We start from the raw sequence: 20,019 nt of genomic DNA, 5'->3' as shown, positions 1-20,019 counted from the left end.
TCGCGGAGGCCGCACGTCATGGAAAGCCGTAAGACAGTTGTCCCTCCCCCGGAAGCCAGGCACTGGAGGTGGTGGTGGTGTGGTGTTTGTATCACTGTGTGTCTGGGTGTGCTGCTGTCCTATCTCCATCCCTCCCGATTCTTTCTCCACGCCCTCGCTCCAGACTGGGGCTTCCCTTCCTCACCCTCTCTCTTCTCTCTCTCTGTATTAGCAGTGGCAATGGGAACATCAGCTTCAGAAGACTAAGCCTTATAATGTGATGGGGCTTCCGGCTCATCAAAGACTCATATGCAGGACTTTGCTCTTAGGACACATGAGGAGGGGAGGGGGCAGAGCTGCAACAGGAAGAATGTGGGTCAGACTTTTGCAGGACCTTCTGAGGTCTTATGAAACCTGTGAGACAAGGGGGTATGGAGGAGGAAGCCTGGCTTCATCTTCAGGCAGGTAATGGAACTGGGTTAGGACAAACCAACCATCCTGGAGAAAGGGAGAGGAGATTTCCTTCAATTAAGCAGGTCATTATTAATAGCAAAACTCTCAGCAGTTGTTATTGATGACTTCCAGGCTGATGCCTTAAATCTGCAGTGGGCTTGCCTCTCCTGCCACCCTAGAAGACCAGTCCCATTTCTATCTTGTGATCCTCACTAATGAAGGGGAGATGGGGGAACATTATCCCCATTTTCCAGACGGGTAAACTGAAGCTCAGAGAAGTTACGTGCACTGGCTTGGGTCTTTCAGTGTCTCCGGTGTTCATGGCAGAACTGAGACTAAAAACTAGATCTTCTTTGACTAACTTCACTGTGATTTAGGCCAACAGTCTGTGACTATGTGCCAGGCACTGTTCTTGGTGCTGAGAGTCCAGAGAGAAAGAGGATGGGATCAAGGCTAAGGCAACAGGTTTTTTTGTTTTGTTCTGTTTTAATATTTATTTATTTGGCTGCACCAGGTCTCAGCTGTAGCATGTGGGATCGTCTACCTTTGTTGCGGCACGTGGGATCTTGAGTTGGGGCATGCAAACATTTGGTAGCGGCATGTGGGATCTAGTTCACTGACCAGGATGGAACCGGGGCCTCCTGCACTGGGAGCTTAGAGTCTCAGCCACTGGGCCACCAGGAAATTCCCTAAGGCAGCAGTTTTAAAGGAAGGGAAGAGGGATCAGGCAGCTCAGGAGGAGGCAAGGCCTTGGAGTGTGGGTGTGACTGGGCCAGCAGTGATGGTGGGGGTCGTCTTTACTTCTCAGAGGCGCTAGGGAAGTAGCTCTGCAGGCTAAATCAGGACTCCAGAGTCCTTCTCGGGTGCAAGGCAGCATGCACTCTGGCTCTGGCACCCTCCAGCTAGGTAAACCCTAGCTGGCAGCCCCTGAGCCAGCTTCCGCTCCAACCATACAGCCGCTGCTCCACCCCATTTCCATCTTCCATGAAGTTGAACATGCTCGTCCTTCTTCTACAAATACCTTTCCCCAACTTCTTCAAGCCTGCTCATCCTCCACAGCTCAGCTCAGTCCCCTCTTCTGATGTCCCGACCCTGTATACACACACACACATGCACACTCATGGCTAGATTAGGAGCCTCTGAGGTGGGCTCTCGTAGTGCCAGCCCATACCACTAAGCCACCACAATCTCCCTTAGGTACCTGTTGGCAAGTCACTTCTCTCCTCTTGACATCTTGAGATAAAATCCTCAAAATGAGCTGAAAAGAGAAACATCCATCTGCTTGACAAGCATTTCACTTGAGGACTTTCTCCAGACAGGGTACAAGATGAAACCACCCCTTAGAGTAACCCTGGGTCAGGAAGATCCTCTGGAGAAAGGAATGGGAATCCACTCCAGTATTCTTGCCTGGAGAATTCCATGGACAGAGGAGCCTCGTGGGCTACAGTCCATGGGGTCACAAAGAGTTGGACACTACTGAGCAACTAACACACACACACACACACACACACACACACACACACACACACAGTAACCCCCAGAGGGGAGAAAGGAGGAGGAACTTATTTTTGCTCATGCTTCCCACTTCCTGTTGGTCAAGATGATCTCACAGGAACTTAGAGACCTCACACCCTGTCCCTTGGTATCCACTCTGGAAGCCAGATCCATGGACCATGGTGTGGTGTTTCATATTAACCAGAAATGGAGGGGACTTAGGAGGTAGGTTCAACAAGTGAGGTATGAAGTCCATGCAATCCTAGGACTTCAATTTGGGCTCTTGTCAGCTCAGGTCACAAAAATGGGCTCTGATAAAAGTGGAAGTGGTTTGGGAGGCAGGCAGCCAAGGAGTCAGTGAAAAGGGTCTAAGGAGGTGTGCAAATTGTGGGTCCCGCACAGTCTACCCCTCGTGCCTTCTCATTATGTACAGATCTTATACTCCAAGATAGGGCGTATGTTTGTTCTGCACAGATAGGGACATCCTTACTCTCCGAGAAGGAAGCTACAATCAACCACATAGACCCCTTCCAGGTGGAGGTCAAGGGTGTCTTTCTCAAAGACTGACGTGAGAAGATTCATGAAAAAAGCTACAATCCTCATAGCTGTGACTAATCCAAAAAATCTGCTTGCCAGTCATTATCTCCCTCCTCTGCTACTCATTCTAGATGCCCCCACCTTCGCGTAGCATTTCATCTGGTCTGGATTGTTTTCTGGTGGGGTGATTCAGACCTTCATTCCCCAAAGGTGCAGATGCCCTAGTGGCCCTGCCCTTGTTGGTTGTTGTAAGAAGAAGAGAAGGCACTCAGTCGTGTCCGACTCTTTGCGACCCCATGGACTATAGCCCACCAGGCTACTCAGTCCATGGGATTCTCCAGGGTAGCTATTCAGTAAGTCCTCACTAAGCCCATGCTTAGTCACTCGGTTGTATCCAACTCTTTGCGACCTCATGGACTGTAGCCTGCCAGGACCCTCTATCTGTGGACTTCTCCAGGCAAGAATACTGAAATGGGTTGCCATTTGCTCCTCCAGGGGCTCTTCCTGATCCAGGGACTGAATCTTCATTTCCTGTATCTCCTGCGTTGGCAGGTGGATTCTTTATCACTGAGCCACCTGGGAAGCCCCATCACCAGTCATGGAAGTACTAAGAGTTGTCCCAGACATTCCTGACCAACTAACCAAGTCACTTGCCACTCCCTAGTAGTCCATGCCCATTCTTACTCTGGACCGTCTTTCCTTATACGCAAAGTGGACGACTGATGTATGTTGCAGCTCTGACCCTTGGGAGGGTTTCCCTTCAGCACTGTTCGTAGGGACGCTCTGTGTGAGGCCATACTGATGCTAGTGCCTGCAGGTCATCCTGGCACATCTATCAGCTGGTTACAAGGGAACCCCTGTATGGTCATAAGGGCTTCCCAGGTGGCACTAGTGGTAAAGAACATGCCTGCTAATGCGGGTAGATGTGAGAGACACCAGTTTGATCCCTGGGCTGGGAGGATCCCCTGGAGGAGGACATGGCAACCCACTCCAGTATTCTTGCCTGGGGAATTCCATGGAGCCTGGCAGGCTACAGTCCATAGGGTTGCACAGACTCGGACACGACTGAGGCAATCTAACATGCACGCATGAGGTCATAGATGAGGTTCAAGAAGAATCAGTAGCCACAGAGGCAGGAGATTGGCAGTCCTGGACCAGCTGCTCATACAGTTTACCTGTTCAAGCCTGGTCCAGAGGTATCATGCCCATTGCCAGATGGATTAGTTGCTTTGCCTGTCCAGCGTTAGGACTCGTGGGTCAGGTATCATTCAGCTTTATGAATAGGCAGTTCAGGTTGAATGATCCCTTGGTACCCATTGGCCAGGCACTCAGTCTCTAGTAAGGCCCAATATCGAGCCAGTAGCTGTTTTTCAGCTGTAATTCTCTGTCATAGAGGGCATGACTGCTCCGGAACCCCAGGGTATGTGCTGCAGTTGCCCATCAGAGCTTTCCACTCAGCATCCTTATCACAGGGACTTCTAGCACTATCGCCCAGGCTGCATCCTAAGGCCCAAGAGGTGGGACAGGTTATTTATAGCCTAGACCTGCTGCAGGGGCCTGTTTTGCTCTGGGACTCACTTGAAACTGGCAGCCTTCTGGGTCACATCACAACAAATCCAAAGAAGCCAAATAAATGCTGTCTCTCTCTCTCTCTCTTTTTTAAAAAACATGTATTTATTTACTTGGCTGTGGCGGCTCTTAGTTGCAGTATGCAGGAGCTTTTTGGGATCTTTTTTACTTATAGCATGCAAACTCTTAGTTGCGGCAGGCAGGATCTAGTTCCCTGACCAGGGATCAAACCTGGGTCCCTGGCATAGCGAGCACAGATTCTTAGCCACTGGATCACCAGGGAAGTCCCTGTGTCTCTATCTTGGTGCTAGAAAGGATAAGGAACAGCATCTTGTCCTTTATAGCAAGTTCCAGACCAGGGTTTTGGGGAAGAAGGTAGGAATGGAGGGACTCTGAAGAGAGCTGTGTCCAGTATAGCAAGGATAATCCAAACTGGGTTATACACATATCTTTCTTTCATTTTTCTTTCCTACCATATGCATTCAGGGAACAAAGCTGTTGTGTGTGTGTGCATGTGTGTATATCATCCTGCCCTGAGTCCAGACCTTACCATTGACCCACAATTACTTTATGTAATCAGTTATTTGATACAAACTGTCAAGGGCAGGATTTGTCTTATTTGAGAATTACCTGGCACCATTTTACAGGTGAGAAAACTGAGATCAAGGTCAAGAGACTTAGCTTCAATCACACAATGAGAGCTTCCAACTTGGGACCTCTAGGCATATGGGTGGGGAGGGATATTAGAGTCACCACGTCTTGAGTGCTGGCCGTGAGCAAGCACTGTGCTAAGTGCTTTACAGGCATGGACCCTCATACCTTTAATACAGACCCACAGAGGAGATGCTCTGATCATCTTCCTTCACAGACAGGGAATCTGAGACTTAGGAAGGTTAAGTGACTTGCCCAAGGTCATGCAGTCAGGAAGTGGGCATTAGAACCAGGTGATCTGGCTTGGGACCACAACTACTGGCCAATAGAGGTGCCAAGGAGTTAGGGACATCACCCCACATGGATGAGTGAGCCCTGCCTCCCTGCTTTCCCATTGAATGATTTCATGTTAAAGATACCCCAGGGGAGTGGAAAAAGAGCTGACTTTTTAAGCCTTTAACTCTCACTAGAACCAAAGAGCCCACTGTGAAATTTCCCTGTGAAGACCAGAATATTCAAGCTGTAAGAAATCAGAGTCCAGGAAACTTTCCTAATTACCAGTCAAAAATTTTACCCTTTTAGTAACCTATGCCTTGCTGCAATTTCAGCTCAAAACATGGACTCATTTGCAGAACCACAGTGTCTTTGAATATAGTTTTTCATCTAGCAGAATGCGCTTGGCTGACATCACGAGTGATCATGACATGCTCCCATGATGCTACGGAAAGGAGCAGTGATATTTCACATTTCACATGATGCCTTTTCTCTGAACGGTTCTAGGCGTTTACAGGACCAAAGATTTGACTTTATAGTTACTCTTGCTGTATCTATTTAGTCAACACGTATTCTCTTGCCTACAGTATACCAAACATGCTAGGGGCTAGGCATGCAAAAGTAAATAAAAACTCAACAAGATGTTCTTTTGGAGCTCACGTCTGGGTGAAGACAAGTACCCATGGCATATTAACCTTTTAATGCCTCTTACTTCTTATTGCAAACCAGCAGGTAACAAAGAAGCATGCTAAGAAGGAGAGACTGTGAACCCTGCCTCAACAGCCCCTTTTCCCCATGGGTCTGCATATGTCTGGCTGGGTTTCTAAATCGAAGTTTTATTACAGAATTAGTACATGAATTTGTAATGAACCTGGCCTAGTAAAGTTGTTTCTTGTTCTTATGAAGGTGTGAAAAAAACTTCCTCTATAGTGTAATATACATAATAATTATATTTACAATTTTTTGAAAGTTATGAGGCCTTTTGCAAATGTAATATTCATATTAACACTAATAAATTAGATCCATTACTGACTTTTTAATATAGTATAGTGGGCTGAAAGAGCATCTGACTTCCTCAAGGCAAGAATGAATCAGGTAGAGATGAAGATGGCCGAGTAGAAGGATGTGGGGTTCACCTCCCCCCACAAACACATAGAGACTACATCTTCACGTGGAACAATTCTCACAGGATACTAGTTGAAAGCTGGCAGAAGATCTCTTATACAACAAAAGCTATGAGAAAAAGATCCCTACACAATCGGGTAGGAGAGAAAAAAAAAAAGAAACAATGAGTCAATGGCAGAAGAGACAGGTTTCCAAGTTTCTTTTCTTCATTCTTATCCACTCCAAGGTGGAAATCTTTTATTTATGTTACATTCTCAGTGCCTGGAAAAATGCTGTTCTGTCAGAGCTGGTCAATAACACATATTAACATGTTGAGAACATTTTTACAAGGAGAATTAGCTTTTAGAGAATTAAAAACAGCCCTTCCATACATGGACAGATGCTCAGTATCTCTCATTATTAGAGAAATGCAAATCAAAACTACAATGAGGACTTCCCTGGTGGTCCAGGGGTTAAGAATCTGCCTGCCAATGCAGGGGACGCTAGTTTGATCGTTGCTTGAGGAAGATTCCACGTGCCACGAGGCAACTAAACCTGTGCACCGCAGCTACTGAGCCTGCACACCGCCAGCCACTGGAGCGGGCAACACCCTGGAGCCTGTGCTCTGCAACAAGACAAGCCACAGCAATGCGAAGCTCAGGCACTGCAGCGAGAGAGAAACTCCCTGCTCAGCGTAGCTAGAGAAAGCCTGTGTGCAGCAACGAAAACCCAGTGCAGCCATGAAAAACGACACTGAACGTGGCGCCACCTCACACTACTCAGAACGGCCATCATTAAAAACCCTCCCCAAAAAAGTCCACAAACAACAAGTGCTGGAAGCGGTGTGGCGAAAAGAGAAACCTCCTACACTGTTGGTGGGAAAGTAAATTGGTGCACCTGCTATGGAAAACGGTACGGAGATTCCTTAAGAAACTGCAAATAAAATTACCGTATGATCCAGCAATCCCACTCCTGGGTGTATACCTGAAGAAAGTGAAAACTAACTAAAAGAGATACGTGTACCTCAATGTTCAAAGCAGCATGATTTACGATACCCAAGACATGGAAGTGACCTAAATGTCCATCGGCAGGTGAATGGATAAAGAAAATGTGGTATATACCTGTATACACAACAGACTACTACGCAACCATAAAAAGAATGAGATAATGCCATTTCCAGCAACATGGGTGAACCTAGAGGTCATCATACTAAGTAAAGTCAGTCAGAAAGAGGAAGACAAACACTATATGAAAGAACTTATATGAAGAATCTAAGATATGATGCAAATAAACATATTTAGAAAACAGAAGCAGACTCACAGGCAGAAAACAAGCTTATGGCTTTCCAAAGGGGAAAGGAAGTGAGGGGATAAATTAGGAGTTTGGGATTAACAGATACGCATGACTATATATAAAGTAGATTACCAACAAGACCTTATGGTGTGGCACAGGGAACTCTACTCAATATCCTGTAATACACTATATGGGAGAAGCATGAAAAAGAAAATATACATGTGCCTTTTCCATTCTTTGGAAGAATTATTCCTTCAGGCCCACAGTGACTACAGCTTAAAGAATGACTATCACATGAATCTGGGCCAGTTCTTAAGAACTTCTCGAAAAAACACTAAAGTGAGCATGTTTTCCAGATATTATTTGGTATCGAAAGCAAAACTCCTGACTCCTACGAAACTATGAAGAGCCCTATGCTTACAGTCTCATTAAGTTATATTTCTATTAATAAGACCAAAATAAAAGGACTAGTAGCTGTCTAGCATCATCTGTGGGGAACCTAGTTCCAGTATATTTCCCTGGTAATGAAACAAATACATAAGCCTTTTAGCTTTATAACAATGCAATTGTAATGTTACCTCTATGTTCTTGTGTTAACTGAAAACTATTTAATGGTAAATTAATAAAAGCCAGTCCGTTTTAAAATATATATATATATAGAGAGAGAGGCAGGAGAGGGGCCAAATCACTTTGCTGCACACCAGAAACTAACAACTATCACAACATTGTAAATCAACTATAATTCAATTTAAAGAGCAGCCCCTCTGGGCAGAGGTGGCTCACACTGGCACCTCCCCACCTCCTCACTGTGCAGTCGTCCCCTTCATAGGCCGCTCTCCCGCAGTTCCACACGTGCCTCCTTGCACACAATCGCAGGACTGCCTCTGTCATGGTGCAGACTTGTTCTTCTCCATGGACACCTGTGCCTGTGTGGGTGAGCATGTCGGGGGAAGAGGAGACTAGGGTGCTGTGGAAGGAGAATAGAAGTTGGGTCTCTTGGAGCCCCCGTTCCACCACCTTCCGGCCCTGTGACCTGGGGCAGATTCGCAGGCCCCTTGGGCCTCAGTTGCCTCACATGTAAAACGGGGATAACCCAGACTAAGCCGCTGAATGCAGAAAATGTGCCATGACTCATGCGATGATTCACGGACTGGAAAAGGCTGTTGCATTCGGGGGCCATTGTTTTGTTTTATCAGCAGGGTGATAATAAGAAATGGAGATTCATCCAGTTGGCCAGTTCAACAGAGCTGAACTCTCCCAGGATGTGTTAGGCAGCCTAGGTAATGGAAATGCAGCAGCGAGCAGTGCACAGCCCTTGCCCTCCGGGAGCCTGCATTCTCCTGAGGGGAGAGGAGAAGTCTGTAGCAAACAAGGAAGATAGTTTCAGATCACGAGACAATAATAAGAGGATAGTGCACAGGAGAGGTTGCTTCCCTGGTGGCTCAGATGATAAAGAATCTGCCTGCAATGTGTGAGACCTGGGTTCGATCCTTGGGTCGGGAAGATCCCCTGGAGAAGGGAATGGCAACCCACTCCAGGATTCTTGCTGGGATAATTCTCCTGCACAAAGGAGCCTGGTGGGCTACAGTCCATGAGGTCACAAAGAGTCAGACATGACTGAGTGACTAACACACACAGAAGTTGCTGTGGAAGGCTGCTTCCCAGGAGGTGACAGACATGGTAACCCACTGACCAGGTGGGAAGGAGTAGCCCTTCAAGGTCTACAGAAAGTGTCCCAAACAGGCCTAACAAGAGTGCAAAGACCTGGGACCTTGAGCCTGTCACAGGGCCGGGCCCCCGAAGCAGCTGTCTGTCTGTCTATGGGCTGCTGACCTCTCCTGAGAGCCCTCTGCAGGTGGGGCCGGCACAGCTCCCTGGCAGGCCTTTCCCACACCAGCCACATAATCACTGGCTCAGTTACAACCTCCCGTAATATTCTTTTTATTTATTTTTTATTGTAAGCATTTTTTGGTAATTTCATTGACTTGTTTATTTTTGGCTGCGCTGGGTCTTCGTTGCTGTGCGCCGGCTTTCTCCGGTCGTGGCGAGCAGAGCTGCTCTCTGGTTGCTGTGCGCTGGCCTCTTGTTACTGTAGCTTCTCTTGCTGCAGAGCATGGCTCCAGGGTACAGGGGGCTCAGTAGCTGAGGCTCCCGGGCTCTAGAGTGTGGGCCCAGTAGTTGTGGCTCACAGGCTTAGCTGCTCTGTAGGGTCTGGGATCTTCCCAGACTAGGGATCAAATCCATGTCCCCTGCATTGGCAGTGGGCTCTTAACCACTGGACCACCAGGGAATTGCCTCTCCTGTAATATTCTTTCCTTGGGAAGCAGGGAGGGCTGGCCCAGGCCTGGAGTGGGGCAGAGCAGGCCTGAAAGGTGTTGGGTGAGTTGGAAACAAAGTCAAAAGGCAGAAAGGAGTGATGGGGGCTCTGCCATGGTCTCTCCAGCCCATAAGTCAGTCTAACCTGGCCCGGTTGCTGCAGAGATTCAGCAGAAAATTCCACAATCCTGGCCTTTTGGACAAGGAGGACCCCAGGGATGGACTCTGTCTCTTCACACACCACATACCCCCCTTCCCCCCACACACAGGGGAGCACTATGAGAATGCTCACTGCTTGGAATTAAGTATCTACCCCTTACCCTCCCCTCACATCAATCATCTCCTTTTGTATCTGAGAAGAATCAAACAGAAGACCCCCAAGTCTGATTTTCAGTAGTCAAACACCTGATCGCCGTCTTCTCCAAACTTGCTGTTTAATTGGTCATCAGGCTGGGAGGGGAGCAGGTTTGGCACAGCCCCACCGATGCCAGGGCTCTGCTCTGATCGCTCGGCGTGCACAGTAACCACCCTCCTCCCTCCGTTTCTGGAAACCATGCCCACTGCTTTGATACACTGTGTGATAATTGCAACGGAAGCATTTTTCACCTTTAAAATGGAATTACTCACCCTCTTTGTCTGGAGGCCTGGGCCCAGGCCAGCAGCTCTGGCAGGGGAAGAATTCTCTTAAACCCAGAAACAGTGGACTCCTCCCAAAAACACAGACCAGGTTCCAGGTCTGCCATCGAAATCCCACGTGTTCCTCACCATGTCATCAGATGGATGTGCTTGGAAGAGCCTTAGCCTCTCTGAGGCTGTGACTTTTCATCCCCCTCCATCGTGTGCCAAGGTCAACCTGGGTGAGTTGCTTGATCTCTCCAAGCCTCGGTTGCCTGGTCCAAAACTTGGAGGAAGAACACTTCTCTGGAAAGGTGGTCTGGGGATTCCATCTGCAGATGGGTGCTGAGCCCAGCAAAGGGTCTGCTGGTTTGTAGGAGGAGCTCGGGTCTTTTGTTCCCTTCTTTTCTATAAATTCCTAGCCCCGTGATGGGGACGTTTAACCACAGCCTCCTCAAGGCTGGGGTGTAGGGGCAGCCTCAGGTCCTCCCTCTGGCTGGGCTCCTAGCAACTGGGGCTGGTCCCTCTGCTCAGTCCTGTGAGCAGCTGAACCGATGACAGGAAGGGCTCATGGGCATGTGTGGGATGGCTTGCCTGTTGATGTTCCCTTCCTAGAACCCTTTCCCTGAGTTCCTGGATGTATTAGTCTGCTTGAGCTGCCATAACAAAAACCACATACTGGGCAGCATAAACAATGCAAATTTATTTTCTCACAGTTCTGGAGGCTGGAAGTCCAAGATGGAGGTGCCAGTGGCGTTGGTTTCTGACGAGGCTTCTCTTCCTGGCTTGGATGTCTTTCCACCATGCCTTCACACTGGCTTTCCTCTGGGCTCACATGGGAAGCCGGGGGCAGGAGGTGTCTCTGGTGTGTCTTCTTCTTCTGAGGACACTAATCCTGTTGGATTAGGGCCTCACCCTTATGACCTTCTTTGACCTTAATGAGTTCTTTCAAGACTCTATCTGCACATGTAGTCACACTGTGGGTAGGACTACAACATATGAATTTTGAGGGGGCCCAATTCAGTCCATACACCAAATATCGAACCATATACCAAATATCTCCCCTCAAGGAGATAAGGGTTCTAAGGTGGCTAGGACCGCAGAGGAGAAGCAGTCAAGCCCAGAGCCATGTGCATCCTCCAAGACCTCAGAGGAGAGAGCTCTCTTCTGGCTGGAGTGACAGAGGGGATCCCAGGGGAGAGAGCAATGTGGTGCATCTGGGGTGGACCTTGATAAGAAGTCTTGGGTGGGGAGGGCTGCCAGGTCCCGGGGAAGTCTGGGCAAAGACCTGGGGCCCTGTGAGGAGCACACCAGGTCAGATCAGTTTGCCCTCCCCAATTCTCTTCTGCTTCTTTCCCCTGCTGTGGGTACTTGGGGAATGTCTGTGCTGCCAGAAGTCTGCTCAGGCTGAATGTGCTGTTAAAGCGAATTTCAACCCGGCCAAGGAAAGAGCTGGCCGGGCAGTGGTGATGGCAGTGCAGCGGAAGGAATCCTGCAGCAGCTCGAGCCCCGAGCCCCTGTGCCAGCCGGCTGGCAGCGCGGCCAGATGGCGCAGGGTTAGAGCTCGGCAGAGATGGAGAGGGTCGGAGAAGAGGGACCTGGGGAGTCTGGAGGGCCAGCAGAGAGGGTTCTTGGTGACAGAGAGGCCCCCGGACTGCTTGGAGGTATTCAGGAAGGGACAGCGGTGGAGAAGTGTAGGGGATCCTGGTGATACCCAGGGACCCCAGGCCACCAGAGGAAGCTCCAGACGCGATGAGGGACCTGTGAAGCTGGGGGCCGCTGAAGGCACCAGGGGCGTTAAAGATCAGCACAGGAAGATGTTCAGCGGAGTTTGGGATCTCATAGACACTGGGGGCTGGGACTTGAGGTCTAGGGGGCCTGGGAGAGTTAGGGTTCACAGTCTCTCTCTTCCAGCATGTCCAGAGTGTAGACTCTGGCTGGGAAGGTGTTATGGCAGTCAGACCTGCATACTCCCTGGTGCAGCCCTTGGGGCCAAGGCCCTCACACGTGGCCTGAACCTCACCCACGACCACCTGAAGGGGAAGGCAGATAGCCCTGCAGGTGTTGGGCATCGTGCTGTGAGAGTGCAGTGGACCTTGCATTTGACAAAGGCCGGGTGCAGTAAATTACTAATAACTTGCTCAAGCAAACTAGTAAGTATGCTTAGCTAAGATTCAGTTCAGGTCTGGCTCCAAAGGCAGTATGATTTCCTCTCTACATTCTTCGCCCCTGGCTGGTTTGTTATCATGGTTTCATGGAGCATCTATTAGAAATGTATTATGTGCTGGAGTGTGTGATAGTTTCAAGGGCTACAAAGATAAATAAGACATGAGGGCAGAGGAGATGCATGGGTAAACAAACCCAGATAATTCAGAGTGACAGGAGCTAAACTAGAAGCTAGAGATTTGGGAGATGTAGGAAGGAGTGGTCCATTTTGCCCAGGATAAGGATGCATGGCAGAAGGAAGTCGAGAAAGCTTCAGAGAGGCATTGGTAGTTGAGAGAGCTGGTTTAAAGGGTGAGCAGGTGATCCTCAGGATACACAGGAAGGGGAGGGTGGGGAGAGTGGAGGAGATTCTGGGTTGAAGGAGCAAAGTGAGTGAAGATATAGAGGCTTAGAGCGCAGGGCCCTCTGGGGATGGCATGGCTGTGAGGGGCAGAGAGCTTGAGAGATCAGCCTGCTTGGGAGCTTTGTCTTTGCTGATTGGCTCTGGGGAGCCCCTGGGGGACTCTCAGCAGGGAAATGATGAGATCTGAGTATCACTTACGGGGTTCGCAGAGCCCTGGGTCTTGCACAGGTCTGGGGGGCTGCCATGGTGCACTGCAGTGATCCGTCTGCATGCCTTCCTGCCCGGGAGACAGTGCCCTGTGCAAGGGCAGGGCCTGGCTTTTGTCCATCTTTGTGGGCTTCCCAGGTGACGCTCGTGGTACAGAACCTGTCTGCCAGAGCAGGAGACATAAAAGACGTGGGTTTGATCCCTGGGTCAGGAAGATCCCTTGGAGGAGGGGGTGGCAACCCACTCCAGTATTCTTGCCTGAAGAGTCCCATGGGCAGAGGAGCCTGGAGGGCTATGGGCCATAGGGTCACAAAGAGTCAGACACGACTGAGCGACGGAGCACGCACGTGGCTCCTTCACTCAGTGCAGGCCCTGCTGTAAGCAGAGGTTCCGCACACACGATATGCTCTGGGGGGGCTTGGTGCTGCAGTCAGACCGCTGTACAATCTGCCATCCCGCTCACGAGGACTTATGCCCACCCCTCTCCAGGGCCCTCTTAGCCCGGTGTGGGCACCTTGTAGACAACAGGATGATGCGGGGAAAGTGTGGGTGGGACTCCCTTGGTGGTGCAGTGGGCGCCTCCACTGCAGGGGGTATGAGTTTGATCCCTGGAAGATCCCGTGCTGAGCAGTGTGGCCAAAAAAAAAAAAAAAAAAAGACGTTTAGGGCATCTTGGGGAAATAGAGATAGAGAATTTTTTTTTTTAAGTGTGGATGGATCTGACTTTGAATCCCAGCTTTGTCATTTACCAGTTGTAGGTCTTTGAACAGGTTATTTAACTTTCAGAAGACTCAGTTCCCTCATTCGTCCAATGTCAGTGATGCAGGGAAGCCTACCAGATTATTCTTTATGTTAGAGTGCATGTCAAATGTAGATATGTAGAAAGTGCTCAATACCTTTCAGTTATAATAATCATGATAAATACTGGCCATCATGGGTGTGGCCACTTGCCTGTCATCTCTCAGTTCTAATGCTATACTCTGCTCTGTGAGGCTCGGCCTGACTCTGCAAACTATATTTTGCAGAGCATATTTTCCGTTGGGTTCTTATTAGGTTTTGCCAACAGGGAGGTTGGCTACAAGGAGAGAGCGGAGGACTTGCTTCTTCCATTTGCTTCCTTTCAATGTTGCTCCAGCACCAACTGGGCAACATTACTTCCTCCAAGATCTGAATCCCACCTCCAGAGGGATCCCTTCCCTGAGACTCTAGCCTCTGACAACCCCAACCTCAACCACTTGTTCTCCCAAGCCAGGGGTGGGAGCTTCCTCCTGCTGTTTGCTCTGTGTTACTTACTGTTCCCTTCTTGCTGAGTCCTCCCACACCAGTAAAGCCAATGCCTTATGTTCAATACTCTCTGTGGAAATACCTATGAGGTTTCAGTTTTCCTAAGGGGAGTCCTGACATAACACCGTGGCTATGTATGGCAGCCTATATCCAGTGCCCTGTGGATGATGGTGTGATAAGGGAGCCTCAGAGACCAAACATGGGGAAGGAGGTGGGGCAGATGCAGAGGCAAGTCCCAGTAGAGCCAGGTTGGGTGATGGGCAGCATGGTGCAAGCTGGGGGACAGGGAAAAGTCTAGACTGATCAGAGCTTGGACTTTATTTTAGGTTGGGACGGATCATGATGCTGGAAAGGTAAGTTGCAGCTAGAAATGGAAGGCTGACATGCCAGGGAAGATCTGAGATAAAGCATGGACTGAAGGATAAGAGAGGACAATCACTTTCCTCTCAGCTCTGGAGGCATGGTGGGCGGCGGAAGGGGCTGGATTTCCAGAAACTGACTGTGTGGTCTTAGACAAGTCGTTTCGCCTCTCAGATCACTGATGCCATCCTCTCTAAAGTGGGCTTTCCATACGCTTTGGAAACCGAAAGCTCTGCCAGCAGAAGACATTATTGATGTTAGATAGTATTCTGAGTAGCTCTGGGGGAGGGATTCGCAGGAGGGAGGAGGATATTGTGAGGCTGGGAAAGAGAGGAGGTGAGAGTCCAGCGGGGAAAAATGTGTGTACGGGAGGACTCCAGGGCTGTGACGGTCCACACTCTGACAGGGCGGAGAGGCTGGCAGAGGGCAGAGGAAGGGATGCAGAAGGAAGCCATGTTTGGGCATTACCGTGGCACGTGGGTAGGGCTGAGGAATGAGGGGGTGTGGGAACCCAGGCTGCCGCCACCTGGAAGCCACTGTAAGTAAAGGCTGATCTGGCGGGGGTGGGTGGGGGAGGTGGCCCTAAAGACACCGCAAGCAGCAGGCTGTGGGCCTCCCTTCGGGTGAGCCCAAAGCTGCTGGGAATCTCTGCTTCCTCGACCTCCCCGTTTTATATCTTCCCAGCCGGAAACATCGCGAGGTTATGAAAACAAACTGCCAGTCCTAAATTCATGAAAACTGACTTCGGCCCGGCCTGCAGCATGGAGGAAAAATGTTCTTGGAGAATATGTATGGGTCAGACCCTGAAGTACCCAACCAGGCTGGGAGAGGACAGAGCCAGGGACTTTACCCTTCCTGAGCCCAAGTTGGAGGGAGTCTCATTCCTTTCAAAGCAAACTGCTTGTTTTTCATGACATAAATTATGTGTGTTCTTTAAGAAACATAAAGAGAAAATACAGATAAGCAAAAAGAAGGTATGAATCACACATAACCTCACCTCCCAGAGGAATGTTTATGCTTCCAGATACTTCTCTGGGTTTGTACATGTAAATGCAAAAAATTGCATTTATATTGCGTGAAACCTCCACTTGCCACTCTTCAGCGCATCGCGGCCATCTTTCCATGGCACTAAATGTACTTCTGAGGCATCTTTTAAATGACATCACAATTAGATAACAACAACAATCATTTGCGTAGTGCTCTACAGCTTACGAAGCACTTGGCATCCACTATCTTATTTCAGCCCTTGGCCTTCCTAAGGGAGGTCTCTCCCTTATGTAATTCTGCTTCCAAAAGAGGCCACCTCTGCCCCCTTGGCACCTGGGCCTCCCCCACCCCTGCCCCCCAGAAGCCTCTCCATAGCCCTACCTGCATCCTTCCTGCTTTGGGCAGGAGTCAATTTCCAGTTGCCATCTGAGGAGATGGATGCTGGCTAGACCCCTCTATCTCTCTGTCTTTGTGCCTGACCCAGCTGTCAACCTCTGTCCTTCTGTTCACCCCCTCTCCTTTCTCTGCCCCTCAGAGAGGAAGGGGCCTCTGTCTCGTCTGCTTGAGAATCTTCCTGCATAGTCTCAGAATGTCTTCCCTGCGGCCACCCTGGTCACCCTTCCCCTTTCTCCCCCTGCACCGCTGCCCACTTCCCTTCTTCTGTCCAGTGCTGCTTGAGGACCGACTTGACACCACCTGAGAGGGCGGGAACCTAGGTGGCCCCCTCTGCTCCCTCAGGATGTGAACCCCCCCTCACCTCCAGATACGACTACACACCAAGTTTCCCTGTTGTTGCTTATGAATGGGGAAGGGGGGGCAGACCTACAGGGAGCCGAGGGGTGGAGGGTCTGCAGAGCCTCCAGTGCACGTGTGTCTCCTCTCCACACCCCCTGCCGTTGCCCGGCTCCCTCCCCTCACCCCCTCCCCAGCACCCTCATCCTCTCCTGCCCTCCCTCTGCCGGACATCTCACCGTGGTGCTGGGGTTGGAGAGCTGCAGCCACTGGGGGTGGAGGTGGGGACAGAGGCAGGAAGGAATTTTGTGCCGCCTTGTCTGTCCTAGGACTCCAGGTGACATCTTTACCCTGGGAGTGCCTGCCCCTGCCCACCCCACACTGACCGCAGCCGCCATCTCTCCTTTCTCCCCTCTGTCGCAGGACTGAAGATGGGAAGAGAAGCTCCCGGCCTGCTCAGTCCAAGACCATCCCGGGCAGGGGCCTCATCGCCTGGCTTTGGAGAAGGGCAGGTGGCCCTGAGTTTGGTGACCCAGATATCCGGGGTAGATGAGCACGCCAGCCCTCACCACACCCACTGGGAATGCCTGCCCATTGGCCCTCAGGCCTCCTTTCCACAGCAAGCACACCACAGCTCTCAGCTCTGTGGCTCCTTAGAAGTGCCTTCCTTCAGCCAGCATCAGGGGTGCCTGAGCACTTGATCTCAAGCTCCTGATGTTATGTCCCTGGGCTCACCAAGTGCCTCCCTTCTGACTCCATCCCAGCGCTACCAGCCCGGATTCCCGATTCGGCACGCATTCAGGGTCACTTCCCTTGCTCTCTGGGGACAGATAATACCACCCGAGTGTCCACTCACTGGTAGCATCTTTAGGTGAGTGACCCAGAGGGGCTCCCGTTCATGGAAGGTGACCAGGAGAAGCCCCGGGTGTTCAAGCTCTCTAACTCCCGGGCAAAGATTAAGAGTTGGCAGGAGGTGCCAGCATGCTGCCCATCAGCCTTACGGGGATGAGAGGACCCCCCAAACTCCCCTTTCTGCCCCGGGGGTGGGTGCTGATGGCCCAAGGGGTTGTGCATTGAAGCCTCTGGCTGGAAGCCTCTTGCTGTGGGGCAATGGCTGTGACTAACATCTCCCCTGCCCTTTGTCACAACTGAAGGTTGGAGAGGAAGACAGACAACTGCTTGACCAGGGGAGGGGCTTCCACAGCGTTGCTGACACTAGGCTGAGCGGAAGGTTCAAGTTTCTACTCCGCATTTGCCCCCTGGCTGGGCAGCTAAGACCCGGTGCCCTGCCATCCAAGTTCCCAGGACTTGGAGGGAGCATGGGGCTTGGGGATGGCCTGGGAGCAGGAGCAGGATGGTGGCCCTCCTGTCCTTGAACCCTGCTCTTCCCCCCTGTGATGACACCTAGCAGCCACTCTGGCTGCAGTCTACTGCCCTATGCCCAGAGCCTAGAGGAAGAGGAACTGTAACCCAACTTGTCCTGCCCCCACCTAGGCCTGGTCTAGTGGTACAGCTCTCCTGACCCTCGACCACTTGATCTCAAACCTCCTAGCCCAGGCCTCCGGGTCCCTCGCTGTAGAAGGCACCTATCTCCTACCACACGAAGATGCATCAATCGATCCTGAGCTTGGAGGGGGTGGGACATCAGACCCACAGCCTCCAGCATCCCTTTGCTCAAGTGAGGGACTTGTCGAAGGCATAAGAACAGTTCCAAAGGGGTAGTTGGTAAACATGGGATTCCTTTTTACATATTTATTTATTTATTTGAGGGCTTCACTAGTGGCTCAGATGGTAAGGCGTCTGTCGGCAATGCAGGAGACCCAGGTTTGATCCCTGGGTTGGGAAGATCCCCTGGTGAAGGAAATGGCAGCCGACTCCAGTACTCTTACCTGGAAAACCCCATGGACGGAGGAGCCTGGTAGGCTACAGCCCATGGGGTTGCAAAGAGTCGGACTCGACTGAGCGACTTCACTTTCGCTTTGTTTGCCTGTGTTAGGTCTTCGTTGCGGCATGCCATGCCAGATCTGCCACTGCAGAGCGCAGGCTCTCCAGTTGCAGCACCTGGGCTTAGATACTCCACGGTGTGTGGGATCTTCGTTCCTGGATCAGGGACTGAACCCGCAGCCCCTGCACTGCAAGGCAGATTCTTAACCCCTAGACCAGCAGGGAGGTCCCAAACATTTCATTCTTTTATGCCAATTTGTCTCTTCCCTTCCCAGCCAGCTGCAGGTGATTTTTACTGAAGTTCTGCCTGAGTCTGGGGGAGAGGAGAAAATCAAGGGCGTCGCTGGACCCTTTTAGTCACTGCATTCATCCTTCTGCTTCTGTGGCGTGCGTCTGTTGCTTTCCCTCGCCAAGTCAGCCTATTGTCTGTCTCTAGCTGTCTCTGAGAGCGGAGACACTTCCTCCCCACCCCACCCCCACAAAGCTTCTCTGTATAGTTGGGAAGTCCCTTCTGAAATCTAACCACCATCTTTCTTGCTGCCTTATTACATCCAGGTTTTGTTTTTTTTAATTTTATTGGAGTCTAGTTATTTACAATATACCTTCGTTTCTTTCCTAGGGTACAGATGGCAGTGGAGTTTGTCTTCCAGTATCCCTACATCCTTCTCCCAAACATTCTTTTGGGTCAGCCACCAGCTACTCATCTTTAGAGCTAAAGCACAGACACTTTTCTTCTGAAGCCCTCTTTTCTTCAGCTCCCAATCCCTTCTTTAAACCCCTCCCCATTCAGATGGCCAGCACTTCCTGAGCATGCCATGCTCCGTCCTGCGGAGGTGAGGGGACCTGGGTAGTGGGGAGAGAGCTGGACCCTAGTGCTGCCCTCTCTGGGCCTGTGCAAGTGCGGGGTAACCGGTGTGATCTGTGCGAGTGTGCAGGTCTCCGATCCAGGATTCTTGTGTGAAGTCTCTCCTCCCTTGAACTCGATAGTGGCCTCTCTGAGACCAGCATCTCAGGGGAGGCAAGAACAACCTTCCTCACTCTTTTCTCCCTAAGCTGTGATTCTGCCAGCAACCATTAGGGGTCACTGTTGCCTTAGTCACCAATGACAGGCAGGGCAGGAGTGCGGTGGGATGCGAGGGCCTTCCTGCCCATGTCAGGATGGTGCACGTGAGTTGTGGTTGTTATATAGAGATGGCCTTGCACAGACTCATACCCACTCCAGTCATGCCTTAAGGAGCTGTGGTTTGCAGGACAGCTGCTGGAGTGAGCAAGCGCTTAGAAGTATAAATCTCCCTAGACCTGCTGTGTGTGTGGCAGCATGTGGCATGGGAGCTCCGGCCCCAGGGACCTGGATGCAGGAAACACTGCTACAGGATTCTAAAAAGCCTTGAGTCAGGCCCAGCCCCTTCTGCTACCACTCCCTTCAGCAAGGTTTTAAGTCATTCATCTGCAACTCCTCCCCTTCAGAGGCCCTGATGGCACTGCCATAAGAACCTGGAAGCCACCTCCCAAGTGTTCCTTTAACATGCCTCCAGGGATGGCAGAACAGTAGGGCGCCAGACACAAAGACTCTGCTCTGACGTGTTCCCTGCCCTGGCAGGGGGCCATCCAGCAGGGACTGGTAATGTCATCAAGACCCCTCCTCCCCCGTC

Source organism: Capricornis sumatraensis, chromosome 2, assembly GCF_032405125.1.
Source record: "Capricornis sumatraensis isolate serow.1 chromosome 2, serow.2, whole genome shotgun sequence".
Classification (NCBI taxonomy): domain Eukaryota; kingdom Metazoa; phylum Chordata; class Mammalia; order Artiodactyla; family Bovidae; genus Capricornis; species Capricornis sumatraensis.
This window is presented reverse-complemented; position numbering follows the sequence as displayed.